The sequence below is a fragment of the Xyrauchen texanus genome, chromosome 10, assembly GCF_025860055.1.
Source record: "Xyrauchen texanus isolate HMW12.3.18 chromosome 10, RBS_HiC_50CHRs, whole genome shotgun sequence".
NCBI classification, from domain to species: Eukaryota; Metazoa; Chordata; class Actinopteri; order Cypriniformes; family Catostomidae; genus Xyrauchen; species Xyrauchen texanus.
This window is the reverse complement of record NC_068285.1, coordinates 1,023,378-1,034,813: the sequence shown is the minus strand read 5'-3', so window position 1 is coordinate 1,034,813 and position 11,436 is coordinate 1,023,378.

Genomic DNA, 11,436 nt, shown 5'->3' with positions numbered 1-11,436 from the left:
CAGCGGACCGCTGAATGTTACTAGTCGCGGAGAGAGAGATAGACAGGTAAGCATGTCACGTGACATACACTGCAACACGCAGGGGTTTTCGTTTTGTCTACATACACTAGGTTAGGAGCGAGTGCCACTCCCTGTATTTTTGTTTTCTGATAATTAGTGGAGATTAGGTAGGGCGTCTTGGACGCTGAAGATTATTTGTTTTCTTCTTTATTTTTCTTAGTGAGGATTAGAGGTTATTTAACAGCTAGACTTCGTTTGGTTTTGTTACTTTTCTTTGGCGCCGTTCACGTCTATCTTTTTCTCTTTGGGGTGTCCAACTTATCCTTACAGAAATTCTGTATCTTATATATATATTTATCTATTAATCTATGCTTGTCATAGATTGGTTCACTTCACTTCACTTTTGCCATTGACCTTATTATACTGAATAAAGGTGTTGGCTTTTTGCACAGTGAGTTGGATTCTTGGGTTTTTTTGTACAAACCATGGCTTATATATATACCTCTTTATTGTCGCATCTAAATGTTGGACTCCCGAAACCCTAGACTAATTCGGGGGTCGTAACACTTGTGTACATCAATTTACAGCATGACATCATTAGAGCTGTTCAGTATTATTAACAAACATACTGTTGTGGCAAAAATTATTAACCAACCATTATCACTGCGCAAGAGACACTCTGAATCAAACAGTCTTTTCAAAAAATGTATTCTTGCAAGAAGGACCCAGTCATTACACAGGAATTACACTGTGACATGAGTGAGACGATTCAGGAAGGGCTGAGCTCTTTTTATACCTCTTTTCCCCTAGGTCTCCAACAGAAGCAGATCTTCCCCCTCTACATTCCTTAGATACAGGGACTAGGCTACTAGGGTGTTTCCATGTTTTATGGGGACTTTCCATAGACATAATGGTTTTTATACTGAACAAACTCTATATTCTATCCCCTAAACCTAACCCAACCCCTAAACCTAACCCTCACAGAAAACTTTCTGCATTTTTACATTTTCAAAAAACATAATTTAGGATGATTTATAAACTCATGGGGACCGACAAAATGTCCCCACATGGTCAAAAATGTCGGGTTTTACTATCCTTATGGGGACATTTGGTCCCCACAAAGTGATAAATACACGCTCGCACACACACACCTTAGTGGGTTGCATGGCTGCTTGTGGCTCCAGCTGGCTCTGGTTGTGATGAGGGATTTGAGTGGATGTGGATGAGGTGTCTTGGACTGCCTCAGCTCTTATGATTGCAGCACATTCGGTTGTGAGGCGTCTCACAGCAGTCTGTGCATTTGACTGGCTGCAGATGCCAACGGTTTTAAAACGTGGATCAAGCAGAGTTGCCAGGGTCATAACGCTCATAATCTAATATGTTTCTAAAACATAGGAGATGTCCACTCATTCATTCAATTCACGTACATGAAAAAAATACATCTTCACATTCAGAATGTTCTTATAACTTCCCAGAGGACAGACATGTCTGCAGACATACTACAATGGCGCTGTGCAAAAAAGGACAGCGAACCTGTGGTATTAAGTTTGGTCTTTCTGAAATAAACGTAAACAACGACTTGCTACTGACGCAATATATGTGAACCTTCATGGTGAGGAAAGGGTTAACACTGAATGTAGGATTAGGGTTGCCACCCGTCCCTTAAAATACGGAATCGTCCCGTATTTGAGAATAAAATGGCGCATCCCGTTTGTCCCGTATTTTCGGAGTTGTCTTCAATGCAGCATCTCATGCAAATCATCCCTATCGGCATTCTGTGAAGACTCGTCCTATTCTGCCCCTGATTGGGTAATACTCGCTGCCATCGTTGGATTGATTGGTTTGTTTCAGGTTCACGGCCAATCAGAGTCAGAGGAGGGCAATAGTATCCAGCTGCAGACCCGCAGCACCACCAGTTTCAGAACCCCAGTGCCAGAACCTGAAGTGAGGGGCGGAGCTTACGTTCTAAACCGAGTAGCGCCACCTAACGTTTTGGAGCGTAGTTTGCTTTTATTACAAACGAAACATCATACTTTATACGTATGTTATAATGATACATTAAGGTACAGTACAATAAGCATTTTAAAACATTGATCTTGTGTAATATAATTGTATATAGTTATCCGTTTCATTGTATTATGAGAGTTAATTCCTGATCATGATGGTGAAAAATAATGCTTGAAACTTATGGGCATTTTATATAAAATATACTTTATTTCACAAGAACATGTGCTGCATGCATTTTTCTTTATGTAAAATAAAACATGTCAAAAAACTAAAGAGAGAAAATTCAGCATCATTTTAATAGAAACAATAAAAATATATACAGCAAATGACCAATTCACCCCTAGGCCCATTTTATCATGACAATCCTGTATAAATTAAACTTAAAATGTATCAAATGAAGAATTCACTCTCAGGCCCATTTTGTCCTTACATTCTTGCAAAAATAACTCCATGTCATCCCTGAACACAAAATGAAATAGAAAGGGCTCTCTGGAAGCTTCTGACTGTTCCAGGAGATTGTTGCGGGCCTTTTCCTTGTCGTCTTCATTCATTCGAATGAAAAGAGGCTCTTCCACTGGACCCCTGAGCAGATGGCTGTTGGAATGGAGCCACAAGATGTATTTAAAACATCACTGCAAGGCCCATTTACAACACGCACAAATGTATCGAACCATCCATATAATTTTTTGTTCTGAAACTGGTGGTGCTGCGGGTCTGCAGCTGGATATTAGAGATGGGCGTATCGATCCTGTGGTATCGATAGATCGATTTACTCACGCTACTCATTTGGCATCGATTTCCTTAAAAAAATATCGATATAAACTAAAAAATTATAATTGGGGGTGTATGTATCACTTTCAGCTGTTTTAGATTACTTCCTTAAATTACTATGTGCCGGGACACCCCTGGCTGTACCTGGCGGCGTATTGAGCTGGCCCATGTCACGTGACAGGAGACGAGCGAATGAGCGACACAGCCGACGATTACACAAACACACAGTCCAGCAAGAAAGCAGGAGGCGGAGGCGGAGGGAAAGAAGAGTATGATATGGCAGACAAAAAACGAAGCGTGGTGTGGTGTTATTTTTATCTATGAGAAGATACATGGAGGAAAAGGTGATCCCAAGGAGTGAAAACCCTTTGATTTGGTGGAAAAAAAATGAAACCACATTTCCACTGCTGAACAAAGTTGCGAAAAAATACCTCGGAACTGTTGCAACGTCTGTTCCAGCAGAGAGACGCTTCTCTAAGGCCGGAGAAATAATCAGCCAGAGGCGTAATCGTCTTAAAGCAAAAAATGTGAATATGCTACTTTTTCTGAACACCAATCTGAAGCTTCAGTAAAGTGTGATGACATATCTCGAGTGCACTAAAGGCGTGACAGTTTTCTAGTTCATTTTTCCAAGTTCATTTTCTCAGGGAACAACTGTCTTTGTTATGCAGGTTTATATGATAAGTAAATCCTAGTTTATTATGATCTTTATGACGTCTTGTTTTTGCTTCAGTGAAGTGTTACATGTTTACTTCTACAAAAGAGGCTCGAAACATAAAATTGTTATGATGTATTATTATTTTTTATTTTTTTTCCTTTTAGCTTTTTCTACCAAGATTGGTCTTTTTTTCTTTTTGAGAAAAAAGAAAAGTGGAAATGGGTATTATTCATATTTAATTTATTTCTTTCATATTTATGTTATTTAAATTATTTTATTATGTATTGACCAAAATAAATTTTGTTTAAATGGTCTGTATTTGTCTTGTGATTTGTCTTAAATTTAATAATATTTTTACTGACAAAAATTGCCAATAAGAAATTAATGTATCGGTATCGATAAAAATGCAAGAAAAAGTATCGGTATCTGTTACGCCCTTACTGGGGAGTAACAATGGAGGAGGAAGAAACGTTTACGGCGGTTACAATACTCTCTTTATTTTATACACTCTTCATGACAAAGACTGTCTCTCAAGCTCTCGCAATACGCCGCAACGCCGATCAACATCTCGGTCCTGGCCGGGGATCGATGTGACAGAATGGAACGCGCCATGAGGACGCCAAACAGGACGCTTTTATTGACAGGCACACCTGTGCACCGGTGCACCCAATCCACCTGATTACTCCCTCAGCTCCGCAGCGCACCTGTAGGAGGAGCAAAACACACCCAGACACGGCAAAAACCACAATACAAAGTATACAGCCGTAACACTCTCCCCCTTAAGAAAAGGAAACTAATATGTTTCCGCCAACAATAAGCATTCATAACCGCACTAACAAATATAATTTAAGTATAGGCCTATACATACACAATAACAACAACAACATTCCTTACCCCCCGTGAATAAAATAATAAATAGAAAAAACAAACCTGTTAACTCTTCATCCAAGGCACAACCTAAGAAATGTTCTCCAAGGGTGCCCTAGACAATGCATCGGCCACTATATTTTCTGAGCCCTTCAAATGCCTAACATCTAAATGAAAGGGCTGAAGAAAGAGGCACCAACGCATCAGCCGTTGATTTGGATTTTTAAGAGAATGTAAAAATGTAAGCGGATTATGATCACTATAAACTATTACCGCTGAGCTGTTCCCACCTACATACACTTCAAAATGTTGGAGTGCTAAAATTAACGCAAGGGCCTCCTTTTCAATTGTGGAGTAGTTCCTTTGATGACTATTGAACTTCCGCGAGAAAAAACAAACCGGCCGCTCAATACCCGCATCATCCTCTTGAATCAACACCGCCCCTGCTCCCTCTTTACTGGCATCTACCTGAATTTTAAAAGCTTTCTCCAGCTGAGGTGCCATTAGGACAGGTGTCGTAGTTAACAACAATTTTACTGGCATTCTGACAAGACTCAGAACAAACAAACAAAGCTTTGCCCTTCAATAGGTCCGTTAAAGGAGCAACAACCGTAGAAAAATTCCTACAAAAACAGCGGTAGAACCCCACCAGACCTAGAAAGCTCATTAACTCCTTTTTAGTGTTCGGAACAGGATATTCATCTATTGCTCTCACCTTCTCCCTCACTGGACGCACCTGTCCTTGCCCCACTACCTTACCGAGATACGTAACTGTCGCTCCTGCAAATTCGCACTTAGCAAGATTCAGTGTAAGATGGGCTTGAGAAAGACGGACTAAAAGTAACCGTAAAAGCTTAAGATGTTCTGACCATGTATCACTTACCACGATCGTATCATCCAAATAAACAGTCACGCCTTTCAATCCCGCAATTACTCTATTCATCATTCTTTGAAACGTCGCCGGTGCGTTTCGGAGACCGAAGCTCATAACCCGGTAAGAAAATAATCCGTTAGGTGTTATAAACGAGGAAACTTCGCGCGCGCGCGCTCTGTCAGCGGAATCTGCCAATAGCCTTTAAGTAAATCTAATTTTGTCACAAATTTCACGGCACCGACCTGATCGACACAGTCCTCCATTCTCGGCAGAGGAAAGGAGTCTGGTCTTGTAACAGAATTCAGTTTCCTGTAATCTGTGCAAAAACGGAACGTACCATCAGACTTTTTTACCAGCAAACACGGCGAAGACCAGCTGGAAAATGAAGGCTCGGCTAATCCGTTATCCAGCAAATACTGGACTTCCTTTTCTAAAACCTCTCGTTTATTCAGTGGAACCCTGTAAAAACGCTGACGGACAGGAGCAGCCTCGCCCACCTCTATATCATGCTCTAACTGTGTCTTTTGGGTTGGAACATCCGAAAACAGCTCCGGGAACTCAGAAAGCAAACTAATCAATTCTCGACTTTGCGTCTTGTCTAAATGTTTAAGATTAGACGACATATTTTTCAACGTTTCAGAATTCTTTAAACGACCCAGTAACACGCCGTCATCAGGAGACTCTAATTCATCCTCAGACATACTCATCATGTCCTGTGGAGCACCTGACTGAGGGGAGCTGTCCACTAGCACCACAGGCGCCACTGGCACTGAGACTGGTCGGTTTCGCTGATAATAAGTCTTAAGGAGATTTACGTGACAGACTTGGGATCTTTTCCTTCGGTCTGGCGTAAGAATCGTGTAATTATCCACGGCCCCACATATTATCTCATACGGCCCAGTATATTTGGCTTGGAAAGGGGAATCTATTACAGGCAGAAGCGCGATGACCTGATCTCCTACACTAAATTCCCGATGTTCAGTGTAACGGTCAAACAACTTTTTCATTTTCCCTTGAGTTCTATTTAGACTTTTCCCAGCTAACTCCCCAGCTAAGGAAAGCCGACGACGAAAACCCAGCACGTACTCCGAAAAATGTATCGGTGGTTCTGAGTCAATCCATTGATCACGTAAAACAGCTAATAATCCACGTACTTTATGTGCAAAAACCAGCTCGTTAGGGCTAAACCCAATGCTCTGCTGGGTGACCTCCCTGGCTGCTAACATCAACCATGGAAGACCCTCTTCCCAGTCCCGCTGCATTTCCAAACAGTAGGCTCTCAATAGTGATTTTAACGTGGAATGAAAACGTTCGAGTGCCCCTTGACTCTGGGCGTGATACGCTGTTGACAAATTGTGTTTAATACCCAGCTCGAACAACACCTCCGCAAACAATTTCGAAGTAAAATTACTTCCTTGGTCCGATTGGATAATTTTCGGTAACCCAAAAATAGACACGAACTGAGTGAGCGCCTTCACAATCGATTTTGTATTTATCGAGCGCAACGGGTACGCAGCTGGATAACGCGTAACTTGACACATCACGGTCAACAGGTACTCACTTCCAGCTTTCGAACGAGGAAGAGGACCGACGCAATCAATAATAAGGTGTTCAAACGGTTGACATACAGCCGGAATGGGACGCAGAGGAGCCGGTTTTAACGACTGGTTCGGTTTGCCGGTAAGTTGACACGTATGACAGGTCTTAATAAAACTGGCAACGTCCTTTTTAATACGAGGCCAGTAAAAGTAACGCAGAATTCTGTCATACGTTTTCTGTACCCCAGCATGACCGGCGAGCTGATCGTGAGCCATTTTCAACACTAACGAACGAAACTTTACTGGTATCACGACTTGAATGACAGAATCTCCCATACCATCAACAGCATGCGGGGACCACTTTCTCAGTAGAACATTCTGTTCAATAAAATAACCTTGCGCTCTATCACGAATTTCGGTGCCGTCAACAACCTGTTCAAATTGTGGTTTTAATGTCTCATCATTCTGCTGTTCTGTAGACAACTCTTCCCGAGAAACCACAATGGGATAATCACTCAAAACGAAACAGGCTTCGGCGTCACTGATTTTACCTTCAACCCTTGGTTGAGCACAAGAACGAGTCACTGCACACGCGACGAACACTTCTGGATACTGTCGCGCACTGTCATCCGGACCACCAGTACAGGACGGTGCCTCAGTCACAACCAGAGAGGGCGATTGATTAACCCAAACGCGTCCGCCGGCTAAGTTATTTCCGAGAATCAGTGAAACGCCATCAACAGGTAGAATAGGGCGTATACCTAGATCAACTACTCCATGCACTAGTTCACAAGTTAAATCAACTTTATGCAGGGGTACGGATAATGTATTAAGCCCAATGCCACGAATCAAAAGCGAGCTACCAGTGTGCAACACCGACTCCAAAATAAACGACTCGGATGACCCCGTGTCCCGGAGAATCTTTACTGCTACTTTCTCAACACCACCTGGAAGCGACACAAAACCATTAGAAATAAATGGTTCAAATAACTGCTGGTGATTCACTACATACTTGGGTGCTACCACTGGTATTCCTTCCAAAGTACCAGCCTGATTTACAGAAACTGATGTAGCCAGGACAGCAGGCTTCGCGGAATGGGCGTGTCTAACAAATTTTGACTTAAGCACTGGACAATTTGACTTCCAATGTCCTTTACCCAGACAGTAGTTACAGCTATCAACGTCACTTGAAGTTTTTTTCTTAAAAAACGCCTGGCTGTACCCAGGGCCGTCCATAAGGGGGGATAAAGGGGAACGTTTTCTGGGGCCCAGCCGCTAGGGGGGGGCCCATGCAGTCCAGCAATAATTATGTTCATCCTAAATATCAGGTTACCATATTTTATGTTGAACCAAAAAAGCACCATTAATTGTTGAAAATGCATTTTATTTAATGCTGCTTGAGTAAAATGTAGCCAGTGTCATAATGAAACACCCCTCTCCTGAAAATGGTCTGAGCAGGCTATTTTTTTTTTTTAAAACGTAACGTAACGTCAAATCCGCCAGTGCTTCGCGCCAGTTTGCGGTCAGCAGAAAAGTGACAAGAACAAAATAATTAACTTAAATCAGGGTGCCAGAAGAGAAAGGAGAAGAAGAAGAGGGAGCTGGCAAGGGCTTTAGACCCAAACAAAATTCGACTGACCAACTTTTTTCAGTCAGCTCAGAAACCTGTCAGTGCTCCCAGTCAGGCTAACGATAGCCAGGAGGCTATTAGCGAGAGAGCCACCACCAATTGCGAAGATGTTCTGCATTTAACCAGAGGTGGGTAGTAACAAAGTAGGCCTACATTTACTTGAGGATTTTTTGGGGAAAATTTTAATGAGTTTATTCCAAGCGAGCTGTATTTTTTTTCTGGGCATGAGCGACTCTCAATTCACAAATGAATCACTCTTTTGAGTCGATTCTGTTCAAAGACTTCATCAAACAAGTTGGCAGATCTGTCTAAATCGGTTCGCGAATCAGTTTGAATGATCTGTTCAGTTCCTCGCGCACTGAATCGTCTGAAGCGCTTTCAATTCACACTCGACGAAGTTTTAAGTAAATGTATGAATTAGTGTACTCCTAAATCTTAAGTACCTTGAAATGTTTAAGTACAAAATAAAATTTGCCAGTTCTGCTTACTTAAACTTTGAATTTCATTGAGGCAATCGATTGCCTTAAAGGGGTGGTAAAACACATTTTTTCGAAGGCTTGATTGTGTTTGTGGGGTGCACTGTAACATGTGTTCATGCTTCATTTGTAACTTTACAGATGTTGTTTATGCTCAAACAGCAACATTACACACTAATCATAACTAAAGTTAGAAAAGTGAAATCATATTCAACAACCCCTTTAAATGTTTTGAGTTTTGCCAACTTATTCGGGTTTACAGTGCAGATCGTTTGAGAGTCAAGTCTCTCTGTTAAATGTATGTTAGTGTGTGTGTGTGTGTGAGAGAGAGAGAGACCAGCATGATATGAGTAGCTTAGCAGATTTGGGGAGGGCCCATTCACTGGACCTTTTCAGGGGCCCAGTCATTTCTGTGGGCGGGCCTGGCTGTACCCACAGGGACAATGGAAAAATTTCCCCGTGTATGAACCTGATGTTGATTGAATTCATTAACACGGGGCTTATGAATAAGTTCCCAGTCATCAACCAGCAGTGCAGCTTCTGACGCGGTTTTAACCTGACGCTCCGCCACATAAGTGGCTATCATCTCGGGAAGTGTATTTCTGTATTGTTCAAATAAAATCAACTCTCTCAGCTTATCCACTGTTGTACTATCTGCCGCTGTACACCACCGATCAAACTGCACGGTCAACTCTCTTACGAATGCAACATTCGTTTCATTCACCTTTCGCTGTAACGTACGGAACTTTTGCCGATAACTCTCTGGCACACGCTCATTAATTTTTAACACTGCCGCCTTAATGGCTTCATAATTCTGGCTGTCAGCATCAGATAGCGTAGAATAGGCTTGTTGGGCTTTACCTGTTAAAACGCATTGAAGTAACATAGCGCGTTCAACATCACTCCATTTATACGCCACTGCGACTCGCTCAAATAGGAGAAAAAAAATCTCCACCTCAGCCTCATTAAACGGCGGTACTAATCGTAAATTATGAGCCACACTTAGTTTCATCGAATCCGTATCAAAACCTCCCATTGGTTTACCTTCTTCGTGTAATTCTAGGCGACGCTTTTCAATCTGTAAACGCTGTTGCTCTACCTGTTGCCGGCTCTCCTCCAATTCTATCTCCAAACATACATTGTCACATTCCAAGCGACGCTTCTCACACTCAATATCACGTTGTATCATCAACAACTCTTTCTGTTGCTCAAATGAAAGTGTGCTTAAAGCAGACAACGGAAGAGTAGTTGGAACAGGCGTACTTACGGCAGGCAACGCAGCTGACTCCGGTAATTCAGATTTTTTCCTCAAGATTTCAAGGTCACACAGCGCAGTCTCAATGATTAACTTAATTCCGTCCTTTGACCTTTTTTGATTATACGTTAGCTCGATTTTATAATGCGCAGCTAGCTCCAACAATTGCTCTTTGGTCATTTCCTCTATCAATTCCTCAGACGGAGTCTGAGAAAATGTTTCAATCACATCGGTAGCCATAATTAACAATAATCACGCTTACAAAACACTCGCTTAACAAATATTATTTTTTTTTTTTTACATGACAAATCAGGGTTTATTTAAAGAAACTAAACCATCCAATTCAACTAACTCAACCCTAGTCTTCAGTTGGCCCAAGACCGGGTACTTACGCACTAAATCCCGCAAGTTTGGGAAGACGACCAATTGCCGAGTCGGCCCCCAAACCTCGGATGTGCCCCCGAGCCAACCAAAAATAACAAACTAAAATAAAAAACTACGTGCCCAAAGACACACACTGAACCTACCCGGAAGGTTTGTTCTTCAAATACCCCCAACAAATGATGTTCCAGAACCTAACTAATTAATGACGCGTTCCAATTTTTCAATTCACAAATAATCGGATAATATACAAATATCAATTCAAAATTATCCTACCTTTTACCCTCCTTCACAGACAACGTTCTCTTTTTTTTTTTTTAAATCATTCGCACGAATCCAAACACCAATTTAGTTGGACGAGCCCCCAATTGTTACGCCCTTACTAGGGAGTAACAATGAAGGAGGAAGAAACGTTTACGGCGGTTACAATACTCTCTTTATTTTATACATTCTCATGACAAAGACTGTCTCTCAAGCTCTCGCAATACGCCGCAACGGCGATCAACAACTCGGTCCTGGCCAGGGATCGATGTGACAGAATGGAACGCGCCATGAGGACGCCGAACAGGAAGCTTTTATTGACAGGCACACCTGTGCACCGGTGCACCCAATCCACCTGATTACTCCCTCAGCTCCGCAGCGCACCTGTAAGGAGGAGCAAAACACACCCAGACACGGCAAAACCACAATACAAAGTATACAGCCGTAACAGTTTCACACCTGTATGTTATTATTCTGTCAAACACAACAGAAGCTTTTGCAATATTGAATTTCAGTCAATCACTTCAATTGAAAAGAAAGATGCAATGAAAGTAAATGGTGACTGAGAATGTCAGTCTCTAATGTTCTGCCGTATATTTCCTTTTGTGTTTCACAGAATAAAAATGTGTAAGGTTCAGAACAACATGAGGGTGTGTGTATGATGACAGCATTTGACTTTTATCAATGAGTGAACTCTTAAAATCTGTCAAATTTACAC